This window comes from Taurulus bubalis (genome assembly GCF_910589615.1).
Source record: "Taurulus bubalis genome assembly, chromosome: 10".
Lineage (NCBI taxonomy): Eukaryota > Metazoa > Chordata > Actinopteri > Perciformes > Cottidae > Taurulus > Taurulus bubalis.
Genome location: NC_136598.1, coordinates 2,490,026 through 2,511,740, shown reverse-complemented (window position 1 = coordinate 2,511,740; position 21,715 = coordinate 2,490,026). Strand labels below are relative to the sequence as shown.

Here is a 21,715-nt window from a genome sequence, read left to right as displayed (position 1 = left end):
GTCTCCAACAATACTCAAATTAACGTAATCCATATTATACACAGATACGGCTGTCACAACCGTCACTAGACGGTAGTGCTTTTATTTTTGTTGTCCTGTCACTTCCTGTTTTACTTTGAAATCATCCTCCTGTGTCATGTCTGCTGTCTTTACTTCCTCATATGTGATTACCTCTCCCTGCCCTGATGTGTTTCACTTGTGTCTCGTTAACTCCCCTCCCAGTGTGTATATATACTCTGTGCTTCACTTGTCTCGTTGCCAGTTCGTTTTTCTTCACCTGTGAGTCAACTTACCAGCGTTTTTCCTGCCTGATATCCTGTTCTGATTCCGACGTCCCTTCGTTTCCGAGTAAGCCCGATCCCTGCCTGTACCTCTGCCGAGTTTGACTGCCTTCCTGTGAATGACCCTGGACTGTTACGTTGACGATTCTACTCTCCCCTGAGTGAGACAGCTGCTCTCACCACAGCGGGTCAGAGCCTTGCCGACCGGCCTCAGTCCCTCCCCAGTTACATCGGGAGAACCTTCGGCGGTCCTTCTCCAGAGACTCTATCCTGTTGCAATATTACCTTTATCAATAAAGGAATCCTTGTGAACTTTACTCTCTGCCTCGGGTCGTGCATTTGGGTTCTTTCATTAGTGCTCCGGCGTGACAACGGCAGCCATGTGTTTGTTTATGTACATACATATCTACATACTATATAACTTATGTAAACTCACCAGCATTTATGTTTATCATTCATGATAGCATCTGAAGCCATATCAATCAAAAACTACTACTATTAGCACCTGTAGTATCATTAAGGAGCGGCATTTTTCCTCTGAGCAGTGATGAGGAGCTCCTGAATCTCGGCCCTTCTTCTTCCTGTATGAAATGGAAACACCATCACTACAATAGCTTGTCAAATGAATATTTGTCAGTGAAATACATACCATGAATGCATAAATTATAGTCATACCAAAAAAGGACGAGGAGACGCAGGACGAGGAGACGGAGGATGAGGAGACACAGGACGGGGAGACACAGGACGAGGAGACGCAGGACGAGGAGACGCAGGACGAGGAGACGCAGGACGGGAAGGACCAGGACGAGGAGACGCAGGACGAGGAGACGCAGGACGGGAAGGACCAGGACGAGGAGACGCAGGACGACGAGACGCAGGACGGGAAGGACCAGGACGAGGAGACGCAGGACGGGAAGGACCAGGACGAGGAGACGCAGGACGAGGAGACGCAGGACGAGGAGACACAGGACGGGAAGGACCAGGACGAGGAGACGCAGGACGAGGAGACGCAGGACGGGAAGGACCAGGACGAGGAGAAGCAGGACGAGGACGAGGAGACGCAGGACGGGAAGGACCAGGACGAGGAGACGCAGGACGAGGAGACGCAGGACGAGGAGAAGCAGGACGAGGAGACGCAGGACGGGAAGGACCAGGACGAGGAGAAGCAGGACGAGGAGACGCAGGACGGGAAGGACCAGGACGAGGAGACGCAGGACGAGGAGACGCAGGACGGGAAGGACCAGGACGAGGAGACGCAGGACGGGAAGGACCAGGACGAGGAGACGCAGGACGAGGAGACTCAGGACGGGAAGGACCAGGACGAGGAGACGCAGGACGAGGAGACGCAGGACGAGGAGACGCAGGACGGGAAGGACCAGGACGAGGAGAAGCAGGACGAGGAGAAGCAGGACGAGGAGACGCAGGACGGGAAGGACCAGGACGAGGAGACGCAGGACGAGGAGAAGCAGGATGAGGAGAAGCAGGACGGGAAGGACCAGGACGAGGAGACGCAGGACGAGGAGACGCAGGACGGGAAGGACCAGGACGAGGAGACGCAGGACGGGAAGGACCAGGACGAGGAGACGCAGGACGAGGAGACACAGGACGGGAAGGACCAGGACGAGGAGACGCAGGACGAGGAGACGCAGGACGGGAAGGACCAGGACGAGGAGACGCAGGACGAGGAGACGCAGGACGGGAAGGACCAGGACGAGGAGACGCAGGACGAGGAGAAGCAGGACGAGGAGACGCAGGACGGGAAGGACCAGGACGAGGAGAAGCAGGACGAGGAGACGCAGGACGGGAAGGACCAGGACGAGGAGACGCAGGACGAGGAGACGCAGGACGGGAAGGACCAGGACGAGGAGACGCAGGACGGGAAGGACCAGGACGAGGAGACGCAGGACGAGGAGACGCAGGACAGGAAGGACCAGGACGAGGAGACGCAGGACGGGAAGGGCCAGGACGAGGAGACGCAGGACGAGGAGACGCAGGACGGGAAGGACCAGGACGAGGAGACGCAGGACGAGGAGAAGCAGGACGAGGAGACGCAGGACGGGAAGGACCAGGACGAGGAGACGCAGGACGAGGAGAAGCAGGACGAGGAGAAGCAGGACGAGGAGAAGCAGGACGGGAAGGACCAGGACGAAGAGAAGGAGGACGAGGAGAAGCAGGACGAGGAGAAGCAGGACGAGGAGACGCAGGACGGGAAGGACCAGGACGAGGAGAAGCAGGACGAGGAGACGCAGGACGGGAAGGACCAGGACGAGGAGACGCAGGACGAGGAGAAGCAGGACGAGGACGAGGAGACGCAGGACGGGAAGGACCAGGACGAGGAGACGCAGGACGAGGAGAAGCAGGACCAGGACGAGGAGACGCAGGACGAGGAGAAGCAGGACGAGGACGAGGAGACGCAGGACGAGGAGAAGCAGGACGAGGAGACGCAGGACGAGGAGAAGCAGGACCAGGACGAGGAAACGCAGGACGGGAAGGACCAGGAGGAGGAGACGCAGGACGAGGAGACGCAGGACGAGGACGAGGAGACGCAGGACGAGGAGACGCAGGACGGGAAGGACCAGGACGAGGAGACGCAGGACGAGGAGACACAGGACGAGGACGAGGAGACGCAGGACAGGAAGGACCAGGAGGAGGAGACACAGGACGAGGAGACACAGAAGGAGAAGATGCAAGAGGAGGAGGACCAGGACTTTGAGGCTCTGCCTCTTGGTTATCTGACAGATCTGGTTCAAAATATAAATATTATCAATATTATATATATTGTTATGTTAAATATTAATAAAACAATGTTAGAACCCATGTTAAAACTTGTTTAAAAAAAGTGTTGTACCCTGGTCTCTGGAGGATTAAACTAGAATGTAAGCACTTGACTGAACATAGCTTTTACAAGCAACAGAAAGGTGATCTGAATTGTGTTTAATTTACAAGACATGACAGATGAACAATAGCAGACACTTTAGTCTAGTGTTACTTCTTCAGACACATGCATCTTTTTCCTAACCAGACTGTGATGTTGCGTCTTCACTTCTCGACTGACCTGCCCTGTCTGTAGATGAACCTGCTCTCTCGAGGCTTTCTGGTACGGACTCTGCGGTCCGGACTTCCTCGACCCTCCGCCCCATATTCACGCTCGTCTCCCGCGGAGTAATAAAGGGGTCGAGGAACGACAGGACCGCAGAGTACCTCCACTTTTTATTCCCCTGTGCTGCACTGCCACTTCTCTGACCCCCCTTCTCCCTTCTCCTTTCCTTCAGGTATGTGTCTCTCAGGTTCTTCCATTTTCGGCGGCAAATGTCCTCTGCCATGAAAGACATATGCCGGCGGTTGGTTCATAGTAAAGTACAATAAATAGCTTGAATAAAAGCATATACATACAATCAAAACTTACCAGGTACTCCCACGTCCTCCGAAATTGCCCGCCACGCAACATCCTTCTTCGCTCGGTCACGATAAATATAGGAGAACGTATCGGTGGATTGCTCCCTCCAGGTGGGGACAAACTGCCTACCCCAAGTGAAGGAGTTCAAGTATCTCGGGGTCTTGTTCCTGAGTGAGGGTAAGGTGGAGCGGGAGATCGACAGACGGATCGGTGCGGCTGCAGCAGTAAAACAGGCGCTGTACCGGTCCGTCCTGGTGAAGAGGAGCTGAGCCAGAAGGCAAAGCTCTCAGTTTACTGGTCGGTCTAAGTTACGACCCTCACCTATGGCCACGAACTCTGGGTCGTGACCGAAAGAACGAGGTCTCGGATACAAGCGGCCGAAATGAGCTTCCTCCGTAGGGTGGCCGGGCTCAGCCTTAGAGATAGGGTAAGGAGCTCGGACATCAGGGGGGAGCTTGAAGTCGAGCCGCTGCTCCTTCGTGTCGAAAGGAGTCAGCTGAGGTGGTTCGGGCATCTCGTCAGGATGCCTCCTGGACGCCTCCCATTAGAGGTTTTCCAGGCACGTCCAACTGGTAGGAGGCCCCGGGGAAGACCAAGAACACGCTGGAGAGATTATATCTCCCGGCTGGCCTTGGGACGCCTCGGGTCCCCCAGAATGAGCTGGAAAGTGTTGCGGGTGAGAGGGAAGCCTGGGTCGGCCTGCTGAACCTGCTGCCACCGCGACCCGACACCGGATAAGCGGCTGATAATGGATGGATGGATGGATTATTTAATAGGCTTGTTTACTTATTATTTGCACCTTGTTTCTTGTATATTGATTTAGTTTTCTATTTACATGTGATAGGAACCATTTTTACGTCCTATGTTTGTGCTGGGACCATTTAGTTGTGACAAGCTCCTGAAGAAAGACACGTGCAGCGGTAGAGGTTTTAAAAGTTAAAAGTTAAAGTGACAAAGTGGTCATTTCAAGTATTATTGTTTTCCAAGTGGGCCCATTTCCCGCTCGGTTGTGTGCAGCCAGCGAGGTATGTTCGTTATGTTAATGTTCGGCGCGCATATTTACGTGCAAACTGTTTATCGTGTTACGTGAACGCCAACTTGTTTTGTATGTTAAAATAGGCTCGTTCGAGATGAGCCAGTTCTGCGCAGAATCGATCGGCGCGCAATGCATGCCGGTTAGATTTGTGTCTGACTTGCTCCCAACTTGCTCTGACGTCATGCACACGTGGTCAACGATACTCTCACGAGACTAAGTCGCCGTCGATTTCAGAGTCAGCCGCCGCAGTTGCTTTCCAACGACTGCGTGGCCCAGTGCATGATGGGAAACGCCTGGCTGTCGCCACATCAGAGAGCTGATTGGCTCTTAGATCTGACAGCAAACACCACGTGTTGTAGAAAATTCTTATTTTATGTGTAGTTGTAATACTTAACGCTGGATTATTGACTATTAGTCTCATGTTTGATCTAAAAACATTTATTGTGTTGTTGTTAATACAAAATCGTATTTATACAACACACATCAAAACTACTAGTAATGTATTTCACAGGCAGACATCAAAAGACCAAAGGATGCAGCTACACACTCATTTTTACATAAATATATATTTATAAACACATAAATCTAAACGTGATCTGTAACCTACAAGTAAACAAAAGTTGGGAACTAACAGGAAGGAACTTTTTTCTGTGACTTCCTGCGTATACACAGCTGACAGCTGACCGACTTGATTGCAGTTTTTTGTCAACGCCTCCTGCTGCGGCCGCTGCTCTCGTCTGGATTACAGGCGAGGCGCAGCTCTAACGAACGAGCGTAATGTCTTTAAACAGTTCGACGGTGATGTTGACAGAGGCGAGTTGAAGAATAAATAATCCATCAGTACCATAAGAACCACAAGGCATTATTATGTATTTCCTGGGGGGAGTGATAAGGTATCTTTACTTTTACTCAAGTATGGCTTTTGAGTACTTATACACCACTGCTGGTTAGCCAAGTTAGGCCATTCAGGTGAGAGTGTGTGTCTTGTAGCCTTACGAGCATAGAGCAGAGTAAACCAGTGTGCTGTTTCCTCCAGCACGGTCACTGCAGGCTGAAATAGGCAGTGGCTCCTCCCTCTGACTCGTTAGCTGGATCGCTTTGCACACGTGTAGATCTCAAAGCTGCACAGGCCTTACTAATTAGGAGACGCCAAAGTATATGTAACTATTATTATAGTTACTCTTATTGAGAAATATAATGGAGTAGAAGTACAAAGTACCACAAAATAAAAAACATCTCAATATGTTAACAGCAGTTAACATATTGACAGGCCTTACTCCTAATTAGTAAGGCTTGTGCAGCTTTGAGATCTACACGTGTGCAAAGCGATCCAGCTAACGAGTCAGAGGGAGGAGCCACTGCCTATTTCAGCCTGCAGTGACCGCGCTGGAGGAAACAGCGTCGACCGTTCTGTGTTTGCAACAATGAGGTCCAGCCAGCTTCTCGTGTTGGGGTTTGTGCTTGTGTGTGTCAGCTTCAGTGCTGCTAGATTCCTCAGAATGAGAGCACCAAACTACATGGGAGTTGATGTCGAGCCAGCAGCAGTGCCTGAGAGAGAGCCCTCCAGGAAGTCTACTCAACAAGCTGCCATGTTCCGGGCTAGGCAGCTCCAGCCGGTGGTGGACTCTCTGTCCTGGAGGTTTCCAGAAGATCCAGTGGATTCGGTGACGGTGAGCCCTGTTGACTTTGAACTGCGGCGACCAGAGACTGACAACCGCGTTGCTGTGAGGTGTGGGGAAAGCAGGATCCAGGTGGAAGTGAGCCAGGACTTGCTGGGCCTTGGCAAGCTGATAAACCCAGAGGACATCACACTTGGTGGCTGTTCCCCCACTGAGATCGACGACTGGGCTCATGTGCTGGTCTTTGAATATGAGCTGCACAACTGTGGCAGCAAACGAGTGGTGAGGTTTAGTTCATTTAATGCTTTGGTGTTGTAGTTTCAGTCAAATGTTAATTGGTAATTCTCTCTCTCTTAGATGACCGAGGATAACTTAATTTATGCCTTTGCGCTGATCTACGACCCCAAAGTGTCCGGCAGGAGTCACATCACGAGGAGCCAGAGTGCCGTCATTGGAGTGGAGTGCCACTACGTGAGATGATGGACGGCTGCATCAGCCTGCCCGACCCGCTTGAGTTTGCTGTGTAGACATTAACTTGGTCAATGCAAACCACAATAAACGTGTTAATGTCTCAGCACACTGGTTTACTCTGCTCTATGCTCGTAAGTCTACAAGACACAAACTCATCTGAATGGCCTAACTTGGTCACGGACTCTGATGCTCTGAACCACAAAGCAGCTACGAAGCCACTCAAAATGCCTACAAATTAATGCAATAACTTGCATTAATTTGTAGGCATTTTAACATAACTGCGGCTGTAGCGTGTGGGCAGTGGTCGTCCTGAAACCACAAGGTAGCCGGTTCGATCTCTGGTTCCCCCCAGTTGCTTCACGAGGCTGCCCACTGCTCCTTAATTACTGAGGATGGGTTAAAGAAGAGAATAAATGTCCCCACCTTGGGCCTAATTATGATTTTAAGTAGTGTATGCTTGTACACATAGTACTTTATGCTTTGTATGAGTGTACTAAGTGGATAACCATCTTTACTGTCCATACGCAATTTACCCGACACTAATTTGCATATTCCGGAACACTGACATCACAATGGTACTCCATCAAAACCACAGCTTTAAACACTTGGGGGCAGTTCACTCAGACTCCAGCCTTTGAGGAAAAGACACAGAAGTTGTTAGGTCTTCAGTTACCATGGGTAATATATATATTTGGAAAGCTCTCAATCTGTGGAGGACGTTGTCTCTGAAGCAGAAAAGGGAAAAGCAGCAGATGATTAAAACCCACAGGAGAAACGTAAGCGACTGGACTCCATCCCCTGTGACTGAGTTGCCGTCCATTTCAGGGGACCCTGGTAAGCTTTATTCCAGGGGTATTCAACTAATGTTCAACAAGGTCCAGTTTGAGAAAATGTCCTCATGCAAAGGTCCGGAACATCACAATGTCTAACTTTCACTATGATTTAGTCCCATATGTATTTAAGTAGCCTAGCAGTTCTTTCAATGTCTGTATGAAGTCAATAACTAACTGTTAAATCAAATAAATATCTCAATAGTTATTAGCAGTTTTCAAATTTAACTGGATGAATTATAAATACTCTAAATAAAAAAATAAATATTCTTCTCTCACTTCAATCACAATAAGGGCTGGATTTAAAAATGAAAAAAAAAACATTACTGAAAGGTTTTGAAAAATGTTTATCTTAAAATAAAGTACTAATTTTACAATAATAAATGTAACTTAATTGTCTTTGCCCTGTAGCTTTAAAGTCAGTTAATTCAGGCGTCTAGTGATGTCGACCAAAAAAGCCAGGACATTATATTGTTCTCTTATAAAATGTGTGTGAGGGACTATATCTGTTATTCAAACCATTTGTTTCAGCTCTATTCTCCCTGTTGACATTATGGGTCAGTGAATGAATGTTAGGATTCTGATCATTTTGGCTCTTAGATTCTGTTCCTTCATTTGGGATGTGAGTCGGTATGTTTGCTCAAAAGAGTTGTGCTTTGTCTCGTAGCAAAGCGTCACATTGCGGTTTTAATAATCGTCTGAACAATTAAGTACATGTATTCAACTGCTGTTAACATATTGAGATGTTGTTTATTTGGTGCTACTTTGTACTTCTACTCCATTACATTTCTCAATAAGAGTAACTATAACAATAGTTACATATACGTTGGTGTCTCCTAATTAGTAAGGTGATTAGTTGTCAAACGATAAAGTTGTATTATTATTTGTTATGTCACGTCTCTTCCCTTGTGACCATACATTGGCGTCTCCTAATTAGTAAGGCCTGTGCAGCTTTGAGATCTACACGTGTGCAAAGCGATCCAGCTAACGAGTCAGAGGGAGGAGCCACTGCCTATTTCAGCCTGCAGTGACCGTGCTGGAGGAAACAGCGTCGACCGTTCTGTGTTTGCAACAATGAAGTCCAGCCAGCTTCTCGTGTTGGGGTTTGTGCTTGTGTGTGTCAGCTTCAGTGCTGCTAGATTCCTCAGAATGAGAGCACCAAACTACATGGGAGTTGATGTCGAGCCAGCAGCAGCGCCTGAGAGAGAGCCCTCCAGGAAGTCTACTCAACAAGCTGCCATGTTCCGGGCTAGGCAGCTCCAGCCGGTGGTGGACTCTCTGTCCTGGAGGTTTCCAGAAGATCCAGTGGATTCGGTGACGGTGAGCCCTGTTGACTTTGAACTGCGGCGACCAGAGACTGACAACCGCGTTGCTGTGAGGTGTGGGGAAAGCAGGATCCAGGTGGAAGTGAGCCAGGACTTGCTGGGCCTTGGCAAGCTGATAAACCCAGAGGACATCACACTTGGTGGCTGTTCCCCCACTGAGATCGACGACTGGGCTCATGTGCTGGTCTTTGAATATGAGCTGCACAACTGTGGCAGCAAACGAGTGGTGAGGTTTTAGTTCATTTAATGCTTTGGTGTTGTAGTTTCAGTCAAATGTTAATTGGTAATTCTCTCTCTCTCTTAGATGACCGAGGATAACTTAATTTATGCCTTTGCGCTGATCTACGACCCCAAAGTGTCCGGCAGGAGTCACATCACGAGGAGCCAGAGTGCCGTCATTGGAGTGGAGTGCCACTACGTGAGATGATGGACGGCTGCATCAGCCTGCACGACCCGCTTGAGTTTACTGTGTAGACATTAACTTTGTGTCAATGCAAACCACAATAAACGTGTTAGTGTCTCAGCACACTGGTTTACTCTTTTCTATGCCTGAAATCCAACGAGACACAAACCCACGACTGAATGTCCTAATTGGTCACAGATTCTGAAGCTCCACCGAAGATGGGATCTGAAGGGGAAATATTTAAAAAGAAACCTTCAATCTGGTGTACTGATGGCAAAAGGGAGAGACTGTGCTCTTGTAAACTGTCAAACACACAAAGCACGGTTAATTTAGAACATCTAATGAAGTCACTCGGTTCATCCCAAATCTCTTGTCGTCTCCTCAAACAGGAAGTTCTTAGCCGCCATATTGACGGCCGTCTCAAAGCTCTTCTTTCTGCTCTCGGATCTGAGGAGCCATGAGCTTTGACTCACGAGAGCATGCTTCCAGGAAGTGTCTTAATGCTAGACACGCCCCCTTATTGTTGGACAGTGGTCTGCTTGACTGGTCACCTGTTAGCGTTTGATCATCAAACCCTTACTGATTCATGAGATGACTGTGGTAACAGGCAGGACAAATCTTTACTGATCGGAGCTTTTTAGTCTCCACTAAAAGAGCTGCAAATATGAAAAGTCTAACAATACATTGATTTCCGGTCGACGTCATGAACTGGTGTCTCTAAATAATTTAATGTCCAGACTCGGTCAACAATCTGACTCCACTGCAGTTATGTCATTTATTTAGGCCTCTAGGAGCTACATGGAAGAGCCCTTTAGAGCTGAATCAGGGTGCTGAGATGGCAGCTGCTTCCTTTTGCTGGTTCCCAACTGAATATCCCCAGACCGGCTAAGTGAAGTTGACAGTTTAGAGCATCTTTAAGGAACAGGGAGCGCCGTAAGGGTAATAATGGATCACTAGCCTAAAGGACTTAAAAGGCCTTGAGTGCATTTTGCCCAGTAATCTGGGAAAAATGGGACCAGCACATATTTGCCATGATGTGTTAAAACTGTCATTTGGGATGCTGTGGTTTATATAGACTGTATAAAACACAAAATGCTCCATCTTCACCTCTTATGGTCAGTGTAGTTCAGTACTTAGAGGATATTTCTTTAGATTTTTCTTTTAACTTGATAGAAAAGTCACTCATTTCAACATGTGGAACGTAAAGTCACCATATTTTTCTCCTTTAGTTCTCTGCTGCTATCTAGTAACCACACACTGTATGCTTCTCTGAACCTGTGTTGTATTAGTCTCGTCATCCTCGCTCTGCTTCCTTGTGTTTCTTCCACCAATCAGCTGTCATCCCGCCTCCTGTGTCTTGTTGTCTGATTAGTTTCCTGTGTGTTTGTAGTCCTGTCCTCTGTCTGTTGTCTTCCTGTTTTCCTTGTGCACATGGCTGACTTACCTGGTTCTGTTTTGGCGCTTAGATTTTGTGTTACTACAATTGTACTCACCTGTCAAGTTAGTTTTGTTTTGGAAATTTCATTATTGAAATCACTGTTTATCATTTTTCATTTCATTTTTCATTTTTTTTATTTATTTGAACAGGGACCGTACACATCAATCAACCCAGGGGTAAATGTGTCAGTCTTAGCTAAGGCTACATTTCAACCGTAGTCCCTGTGGCCAGATATGACAAGCCATCACTAAAGGAAAGAAATGGTTATAACAAAAACATCATAAAAAGCAATAAACATACAGGTTACAATCAAATATATAAATAGGCCTTATCATAAAATCATGAAAATATCATAAAGATCAATAAACATACACACATTTTGTACACACAATCATTGAGGAGGGATTCATGCTCACACACCTGATTGCTAATAAGCCTAATCATCCTTTTGCTCCCCGTGTCAATCTGCATTTGTGGTCTAAGTATAATGCGTGTGTACTTCTGTCTGTCCACAGCTGATCTCTCATTGTTTGTGATTGGTCATTTGCTGCAAACCCCACCCCTTTATTCTCCCCAAGTAATCCAATCATAGGGTGTAGTGCGCTGAACGCAGCTCTAAGGCTGGCCCCCAACCAATCCCCTAACAGGCATCTGTTGGCATGGCCTTGGTCCTTCATGGTCTCTGTGGTGTCTTTGTGTGTTACAGGTTTGCATTTAATGTAATCAGTTAGCAGGTCAACATTCATGAAATGCAGCCCCCTTTAATAACTCTGAACTTTTAGAAGCCATCTTTGTCGTGCTGTCTGAGTGACAGCATATGTTAGTACCAGTTTTCTCTGTGCTCTCTCTCTCTCTCTCGTCCCCCAGTCTCCATTCAGGTGCCCACTTGTTCCTGCCGACCAGCTGCAGCGTGCGAGTGATTAGTGCCACGGTGGACACCAGTGTGTGAGGGCCAGACAGACGGTCCCCGTGGGCCAGATAGCAGTGTGTTGTGTTCTCTACTCAAGCAGTGTGTGCTCGTGTTGTCGGTTGCCTGACCCTTTAGTGTTGACTATTGTGTTGAGTTGAACTATCAGTTAGTGTCACTTTCTTTTGTCAAGAGGTTTTCAGTTGTTGCTTTTGTCAGCATTTAGTTTATCATTGATTCTTATCTTTTTGGTATTGGTTAGTTTTTGAGGCAGAGTGCTATTGTTCGGGTGAGATCCCTACACCTCCTGCATGCATGTAACACTGGGATAAGAGTGCAGGCTGCACCATTGCTGTGTTGAACCTGAGGTGAGGACCTGGTAGCACTGTGTAGTCTGCCTCCCACCATTTAGTTTATGTTGGACAGAATATTTTAGAGTAGCTTTTAGTAAAGCCTTTTTAGCTTAACATGTAATGAATGGTAAAATGGACCTGTACTTGTAAAACACTCAACGGGCTTTAAGTTAACACTACATTTAATTTTATAATTATTATTTTAAATCCCTTATTTGTTCCAGTATTTTCCATTTGTCCATTGATGTGTTCCTCCACCGCAGCTCTCACCCCTCAAATGTATAAATTAGTTGATTCCATAAATCGAATCTAACAATCACGATCAGTGAGGCTTCATTAACCCTCTGGGGGCGGGGCCCGCGGCGATGCGGGCAGGCAGGCGTTTAAGTTTTTAATAAAATTATATCATCACAATAATACGTCACAGAGGTTTCAAATCTGGCGGATATGGTTTCCACTTCCGCGTCTGAGCATCTGTACATGGACGTGTCTTACGACGTGTGCAAAGCTTCAGTGTGAGTCAGAAGATGCCAAGCAAAGAGTCCTGAGCAAAGCTATATTGGAGGGGACTGACGGCGCAGCTCCAGTGCCTGAAGGATTCGCTAACTATTGCGTCTCGCATAGTTGAGGCCGGCTGTCAGGTACCCTTGTGGTCACAGATGACCTGCTTTCCCAGGCTTACAATACAGCAGCAGGGTCTCCATGTCGGCTCCGCAAGAGCCACCAACGGCCTCAGCATCTCGCTGAGAGGCAGAGCCGCTCCCAAACGCAACTCTTCCAGCGCGTGCCCCCCAGACAACCTCCAAACCAGGGGACTTCCTTTCGGACTCTCCCTCTACCCACAAGTATTCACAGAGGGTGTCACTGCTGCTCAAGGTGAACACAGGGAAGAGCTCTCTGAGCCCTTCTCAGAGCATAACCTTCATTGGTGTAGCTCTGGATACAGCCACTGTGAGGGCCCGTCCGTTGTCCCAGTGTGTGGACGACACCTCCGCACCCTTCCCCTTTTCCAATTGGACGGGCAAGTTGCCCTACATCCTCTTTCTTTGCCTATTGGGCAAATCGACAAACGGCCTTAGCTGTCGTTCCTTTGGGCTTGCTGTCGCTGCGCCTCTTTGCAGAAGTGGCTGAACAGCCTCGGCCTGTGCCACAGGCATAGGTCAGTAGAGGCATCACAGCATTTGCCTTATCGCTCTATCCCTGTGGAGGGAGAGAGCATACCTGTCAAGGAGTATCCCCATTGGCGTGGTTCCATCCCGTCGGGAAGTGGTCACAACAGACGCCTGCCGTTTGGGGCAGTGTGGCAGAACAGGACAGCTCGGAGGAAGGGGTCCACTCAGGACCTCATTGAGCAGGTCAATGTCACCTAGCGCTCAAAAAATGTCCTGCCATACTTGAGAGGAAAACATGTACTTCGGTCGGACAACACCTCGACCGTGTTCCACTGGTTCTCCTTAAGGGAGAGGACCAGTCCTCTGGGTCAAGATGCCCTGGCTCACATGTGGCCAGAGGGCCTTCTTTATGCTTTCCCCCCATTTCCTCTGATCTGCCAAAGCTCCTCAGTGTTATTCAACAGGGCCACAGACTGGTGCTGGTTGCCCCCTTAGGGCCCTCCACCCCAGTCACCTCCAGGCAGCAGGCAGTCAACTCCTCACTCATCACTGAAGGACAGCAACTCCCTTCTTCACCACCACCACCACCAGTGTCCGGACTACAGGGGGGATTCGGCCGGGTCTGAACTCAGCGTCCCTGCCCCTTGTTTATCCTGTTTCAGGAGAAAGGAGTCCGATCGCCAAAGACTTTGCACTATTCATTGTTGCACTATTCATTGTGATTCCAACGGAATAAAATTATTGTGAATTCGGAACAAGTCTCTCCTGATTGAACTGGTCTCATCAGCATACGAGTCCTGGTGTAAAGGTGGATGACATACATGTCCACCTCACTAAGCACACAGACAACAATGCGCTCCAAGGCAGTCTTACCGACTCCACCAAATGGGAGAGAGCTGAGTGTGTAGTGCATCATGACATCATTGACCGTCACTCCTCCACTTGAGGTCTCCTCAATCATCCTTTTCGTGGCCTTCCAGAGACAGCAGGAGAAGAAAGAAGAGACATAAGTGACACTAAACGTTACAACCTGCTTTAAATCTCCTCCCTCCTGCGGTTTGCTCTCACCTTCTTATCGGAGCAGAAGATGTAGAGGGCCAGAGGTTTCTCTCTCTCGTTGACGAAGCGGATGGCGTCGTCCATGTCGCTCACGGTCACTATCGGCAGCAAGGGCCCGAAGATCTCCTCCTGCATCATCCTGGAGTGAGGGGGCACGTCCTTCAGCACTGTCGGGGCTGCATGCACATAAACAGTGCTCATTAAACAGAAATGTTGACTCTGAAATATTCCTCTCCTCGCTCCATCTTCGTACCGATGTAGCGCTGTGAGGCATCGCTCTGTCCTCCCACCACGGGGGTGTAGCCCTCCATCAGACCCATGACTCTGATGAAATGGCGCTGGTTGATGATGCGGCCGTAGTCGGGCGAGCATTTGGGATCGGCGCCATAAAATTCCTGCGACGAAATTGACAATCACAATTGACAACCAAAATCAATATATTTCCAATCAATCATTCACCTCAGTATTTCATACACACACACTTTACCATTATCACTTCAGTTTAGTGCTAATGGGCTCCATGTTCAGACCCCAGATGCACTGTGTTCAGTGCTAGTGAACATAGACTTCAGCAGGACTGCAGACATACGGCTGTAGCAGTAAAGCAGCCGCCTCTGAGGTCAAAGTCATCAGGTCATCAAGTACATTCTCAGCATAACACGTGAGGCAGAATTACCCCGAAGATACCCCTTAGAGCTAACGTGTCGTTTGTTACCGGCAGGCGATTCTGATGTCGCAGTCCTTGTCGATGTAGCAGGGTCTCTTCCCTCCCAGCTCCAGGGTCATAGGGGTGAGGTGGCGAGCCGCAGCCGCCATCACCAGTTTACCCACGGTGCTGCTTCCTGTGTAGAAGACGTGGTCAAACCTGAGCCGGAGCAGCTCCTGTGTCTCCAACGCTCCACCCGTTATGACCGGGTACAGATCCTGGGAATGAACAGCAAAGTTAGATTTTTCACCTTTTTTTTTAAATCATGAAATATGCAAACATGTAAAAGTGGTAACTAAGGAAAATATAAAGCCTTTTTGGAAACAGTCAACTTTATGTTAGCTTTTGTAGAATGATGGAGGGAGTCCTCTCATACAGAGGCCACTTAGCCAAAGTCAAACATATATGTGATGCAATGTACTGTGTTGGTACAAGGCTTTTGACGACATGATTCCATCAACATTAGCAGCCGGTGTTCAGACCTTGTCCAGATAGCGAGGCAGCAGAGCCCGGAGGAGGAGGGACGAGTGCTCGCTGAGCTCTGACGGCTTCACTACAGCGGCGTTGCCTGGAGAGAGAACACGGGCTGCTGTGAGTGGAATGAGGTCACTGAGTGACGAGACAGCAGGAGACTGAGAGCCGGCAGACTGACGTTCAATTCTTCTCTAACGAGTACTGCAAAATACAAGTTTGACCAACAAGAACTTAAAGACATTAACTTGTGTTTAATTTTATTTAATTGTATGTATTATCTATCTATTATCTACTCCTCCACTCCCCTCTTCTTTCCCTGTGGGTTTCGAGAGTTACGGTGGCTTTCGGGTAACGGAAGAACGCAAAACTCTCTGGAGCGCTTGGTTTGTCCCTTCTGGGCTACTGTAGCAGCACAGCGGTGCAACATGACTTTGTGAGGAGCGCCCACTCCATATGTAGATATGAAGGGCACATTCTAAGCTAACAAAAAACAAAACCATTCTTAGATTGAGGTGATTATACAACAATGAAAACATCATTATGAATATTATATTCTATGTTTGCCATCAAATAACCCTAAATCTTACAAACTGCATACACACTACTACTACACTACACATACTTTGCATTTTTGCACTTTCTCTATTGTTTAAATTTAATTTCCTAAATTAATACTCTGCGCTGTACATATCTTTCGTCCCTGTTATTTCATTTTTGTGTCTGTAAGCAGCTACTTCGACAACAAATTTCCCCTTGGGGATGAATAAAGTATATATCCATCCATTCATTTTTTAAACACGGGTATATGTAAAACATTATTTTCCCCAAAAAGAATGAAAATGGCTAAAATGCCAAACTATTTTTATCTATGCACATACCTGTTAATACACATTAAGAATGACTTAAATTGCTCAATATAATGCGAAACATGTATAATATTTTCCCAATAAAATAGAAATGGAATTAGAACGTTCTTATACTATAGAAAACATAACAAAAGACGGAACTTGAATTGTAATAGAGGCCAAATGTATAATAAATGTTTCCCTTTATACTTAAAGGCGGTTACTGTTCTTACTTGTTGTTATGATGCAGAAGGAAGTGATGAAGCAGATGAGTTTCCTTTTATCTTTCTTAAAGGAATCATCATTTGTATTTATTTATTTTTCATCAAAAGAAGATTTTCAGGAGACTACGTTTGGCTTCTAAAGAAGCATGCGGGGCCGGAGACAGACCGGTTCCTTACCAGCAGCGATAGCTTCAACCAGCGGCTGGAGGGTGATAGCCCACGGGTAGTTCCAGGCCCCGATGATGAGCACCACCCCCAGTGGCTCCGGCTGCACATAGACCTCATCAGATATGGTGAGGAGGTTCCTCTCGACACTGCCAGCTTCTCCAAAGCCAGCTTGATCTCATTCTCAATGCCAATCAGCTCCAGGAGCGGCATGTCGTACTGGCTCTGCAGGAGATCCAGCAGGCTCGTCACATTAAGTGATCACACGCAGCGGTGTGCCGGGTCTCCACTCACCCTGTTGATGTCCTGTTTGAGAGCGCTGGAAATCTTGGCCTCCTTCTCAGTGATCATCCTGTGCAGGGCGTGAAGCTGCTGCAGCCGGAACTCCAGAGGCCGAGTCCTGCCGCTCAGGAAGGCCTCAAGTATGTGCAAGTATCATGAATGTTTGTATGCCACAGAGATTATGTTCCATAATAGTCCACACATATTTTTGTTGAGGGAGCCACAGCAATGTGAACTTCCCACAAAAATAATTAATCTCACCTACAAAGGAACACTAATGAGCACTTAACAGTTGTATTGAATCTCGTCATGAGTGAAGCCGAAAGGTAAAAGACAAAGACACAAGTAAATGTAACTTCATGTATACACATATACTGCCACCTGCTGGTAGAAAGGTGAACCTGCACTCTGGTCTCCTCAGAGGCTCTGTTCTGTGTTCACTCAAGAAACGGTACAATGAGGTGGAAATATAGATATGATGCTAACAGCAACAACTCTACACACACATAGATTATTTTGATTAAACTATATGACGAACCGTGTTGCATTAAACAATACAACGATTAATTGAAAAGTTGATTCATGCTCTGTACGTAATATATACATGCATATTAAACTGCCTGTAGTCACTACTGTTGCTAACATATGCAGGTTTATTTATTTATATTGATTAATTAATGTTCTTCTAACATTACCCTTCTACGTGTTTGCATCATAGAAGACAGTAAATAAGAATATTTTGTACAGGCTTTTATTTTGACATGAAAAGAATCGGCTCGTATTCTGAGTTTGGTTTTCTCGTTTTCTCGTTTTTGGATTCAGACGTCAGAAACGAGAAACGGAAGTGGTTTTCCGTTTTCCCGTTTTTGGTTTGAAACAGAAAACGAAGAAACCATGGTATTTCCGTAATTCCGTATATTCGAATGAACGAAAAAACAAACGAACAAAACGTACACGGACCATGAAGAAACATCAACGCTGGTCTGTTGTGGTCATCGTGCTTCGGGAAACTGAACTTGGGAACGGAGAAGCACTAAAGCGGTCTTTACATAACTTATAATTATTTAAAATATTTTTTTTTTTTAAATTTTATGTTATAATAATTATAATACTCGGCGGGCCGAATTAAAATGCCCCGCGGGCCGTAGTTTGCCCACCTCTGATATAGAGCCATAACCGATTTTTCATTTATTTAATGTTTAATGTTATTTTTATAGGCAATAACTTAAGTTTTGTTAGTTCCAGGTTCAATATGTGCAATAAATTAATTTCAATAAGTTTTGCAATGAACATTGAACAGTCCGGCCCTCGACTTGTACAATCTTTTTAATTTTGGCCCACTGTGTATTTGAGTTTGACACCCCTGATATAAACTGTAACATGGCGCACATGGGAAAGAAGAATGAGCATACAATACCTGTTCTGTTGCACTGCCAATTGCTGCTTTCTACAACCTGTCCCAGGCATCAGCAGCAGCACACAAGTCTGCCCTTGAAGCGAGGGTCCATCAAAGTGGCCTCCTGGAGGAAGTTCTGAATTCAATTCAATTCAGTTTATTTTAAATAGCCCAACATCACAAATACAAGTTTGCCTCGGAGGGCTTTACAATCTGTGCACATGACATCCCTGTCCCGGGACATCACATCGGATCAGGAAAAACTCCCCCAATAAAGATAGTAAAAACCATTTCACAGGGAAAAAAAGGGGAAGAAACCTGAGGGAGAGCAACAGAGGAGGATCCCTCTCCCCGGATGGACAGAAGCAGTAGATGTCATGTGACCAGAATGAATAACGGAGTTACAGCACATTCAATGAATATGACAGAAATTATTCATATAATGAGTGGTAGGCATGGTCCATGATCCAGATAACCACGATCCATGAAGCAGAAGGAGGTAGAGAGGAGGGGGGTGGGAGGGGACGGGGGCATCAGCAGGGCCATGGCAGCAGGCAGGACCGGTTCCAGGCCACGATCCATGGAAAAAGAAAGTAGAGTTAGTAATGTGCATTGAAGAGACAATAATTTATCCAGAATGAGAGAAAGAAGAGGAGAAGAGTAGAGGAGGAGCGAAAGAGGAAGAGAAGAAGAGTGGAGGAGCTCAGTGTATCCTAAGATGTCCCCCAGCAGTCTCGGCCTATAGCAGCATATCTAGGGTCTGGACCAGGGCAAACCTGAGCCAGCCCTAACTATAAGCCTGAAACAGCCCTAACTATAAGCGCTATCAAAGAAGAAAGTCTTAAGTCTACTCTTAAATGAGGTGACCCTGCCTGCCCCCCGGACTGAAAGTGGAAACTGATTCCACAGAAGAGGAGCCCGATAGCTGAAAGCTCTAGCCCCCAACCTACTTTTTAAGACTCTGGGAACCACAAGTAACCCTGCATTCAGTGAGCGTAATGCTCTAGTGGGGTAATATGGCACTATAAGGTCCTTAAGATATGATGGTGCATCACCAGTTAAGGCTTTGTAGGTAAGGAGAAGGATTTTAAATATGATTCTCGATCTTACAGGAAGCCAGTGGAGAGCAGCTAGTACAGGAGTAATGTGATCTCTCGTCCGCGTCCTCGTTAGTACACGAGCTGCAGCATTCTGGATCAACTGGAGAGACCCAAGGGACTTACCAGAGCAGCCTGATAATACGGAGTTACAGTAATCCAGTCTTGAGGTAACAAATGCGTGGATCAACGTTTCTGCACCGCTTTGAGACAGGATGTTCCCGGATCTTTGAGATGTTCTGTAGGTGAAAAAAGGCAGTCCTTGAGATCTGTTTCACGTGGGAGCCAAAGGACAGGTCCTGGTCAAAAATAACTCTGAGATTCCTTACGGTGGTGGACGCCAGAGCGATGCCATCCAGAGAAACCATATCATCAGATACTTGATTTCTGAGGTGTTCTGGGCCAAGTAAAATAACTTCAGACTTGTCCGAGTTCAGCAGCAGGAAGTTGCAGGTCATCCAGGTTTTGATGTCTTTAAGACACGCTTGAAGTTTAGCAACCTGGTGGATTTCGTCTGGCTTGATCGACAGATATAGTTGAGTATCATCGGCATAACAGTGAAAGTTTATGGAGTGTTTTCTGATAATATTGCCTAAAGGAAGCATATATAAGGTGAATAAAGTTAGTCCAAGCACAGAACCTTGTGGGACTCCATGACGAACGGCGGTGGTCATCGAGGCCTCATCGTTTACAAATACAAACTGAGATCGATCTGATAAATACGACTTAAACCAGTGTAGTGCTGTACCTTTTTATACCAATCGACTGGTCTAGTCTCTGTAATAAAATGTCATGGTCAATGGGGTTGAACGCTGCATTAAGGCCTAACAAGACAAGTACAGAGACAAGTACCCTATCTGATGCAACTAGAAGGTCATTGTCACTAGTGCTGTCTCTGTGCTATGATGCTTTTTAAATCCTGACCGAAATTCCTCAAATAAGCTATTGTTTTAGAACTTTACAACTGATTTGCGACTACCTTCTCCAGTATCTTAGAGAGGAAGGGAAGGTTAGAGATAGGTCTGTAGTTAGCCAACACCTCTGGATCGAGAGTGGGCTTCTTAACCCTTGTGTTGTCTTTGGGTCAAAATGACCCATCAACACACATACATATACACTCGTACACGGGTCATTTTGACCCCAAGACAACACAAGGGTTAAGAAGAGGTTTAATTACAGCCACTTTAAAAGACTGTGGTCCATGACCCATTAGTAAAGACCCATTGATAATATCTAGTAGAGAGGCGCTAATTAAAGGTAAAACTTCACAGTTTAGAAGACAGGTAGAAGATTTAGAAGTAGAAACCATTGAAGACAGTTGGTCGAGGTTGATGGTAAAAAATCCATCCAGACACACAGCAGGGCCCACAGCCTCCTCCATGGCCATCCCACCTGAGGATGGACCGGCAGTAGTCAAGGGCAGGAGATCACCGATCATGCCTCTGATAGCCAGAATCTTACCATTGAAGAAGTTCATGAAGTCATTACTACTGAGGTCTATAGGAATACACGGATCCACCGAGCTATGACCCTCAGCCAGCCTGACCATAGTGCTAAAGAGAAACCTAGGGTTGCTCTTGTTTTTCTCTATTAGTGATGAGTAGTAGGCTCCTCTGGCATTACGGAGGGCCTTCTTATATGTTCTCAGACTATCCCGCCAAACCAACCGGGACTCCTCCAGACTGTTGGAACGCCATATGCCCTCAAGCTTCCGTGATGCTTGCTTCAATATGCGGGTCTGAGGGTTGTACCATGGAGCGAGCCTCCTTTGCTTAATGATCCTCTTTTTTAGAGGGGCTATCGAATCCAGTGTCACTCTCAATTAGCCAGTAGCACCATTGACGAGCTGATCAATCTGGGAGGGAGTAAAGTTAGCACAGGAGTCCTCTGTTATATTGAGACATGGTAATGAATAAAATACAGGAGGAATCGCTTCCTTAAATCTAGCAACAGCACCGTCAGTTAGACATCTGGTTTAAAAACTCTTGCCTAACGCTGTACAATCCGGTAGTACAAACTCAAAAGTTATAAGGCAATGGTCTGATAAAAGAGGGTTCTGTGGAAACACTACTAAATGCTCCACTTCAATGCCATATGTAAGAACAAGGTCGAGGGTGTGGTTAAAGCAGTGAGTCAGTTCCTGACGAACGTAAAGAGTCTACAAATAAATAGAACTATAGACAAATAAGAAGAACTATGTGAAGCTACTTTCCTTTGTGGACAAGCACGACACAGACTGATGCTGCGTTCACACCAAACCGCTTTTGGTGTGAACGCAGCATTCCAGATAGCAGT

The 21,715-nt window shown here is 46.8% G+C and overlaps 1 pseudogene across 1 annotated transcript; it reads right to left on the bottom strand.

Annotated features, from left to right (window-relative positions):
- Nucleotides 1-13,135: 13,135 nt before the first annotated feature.
- Nucleotides 13,136-18,101, bottom strand: LOC306742055 (aldehyde dehydrogenase family 3 member A2-like; annotated as a pseudogene). The gene is made up of 11 exons: nt 18,081-18,101; nt 16,940-17,062; nt 16,658-16,870; nt 15,420-15,505; nt 14,947-15,155; nt 14,821-14,845; nt 14,485-14,626; nt 14,241-14,407; nt 13,965-14,145; nt 13,282-13,426; nt 13,136-13,202 (listed from the first exon to the last, which is right to left on the bottom strand). The product of its transcript is annotated as an aldehyde dehydrogenase family 3 member A2-like (transcript).
- Nucleotides 18,102-21,715: the final 3,614 nt, after the last annotated feature.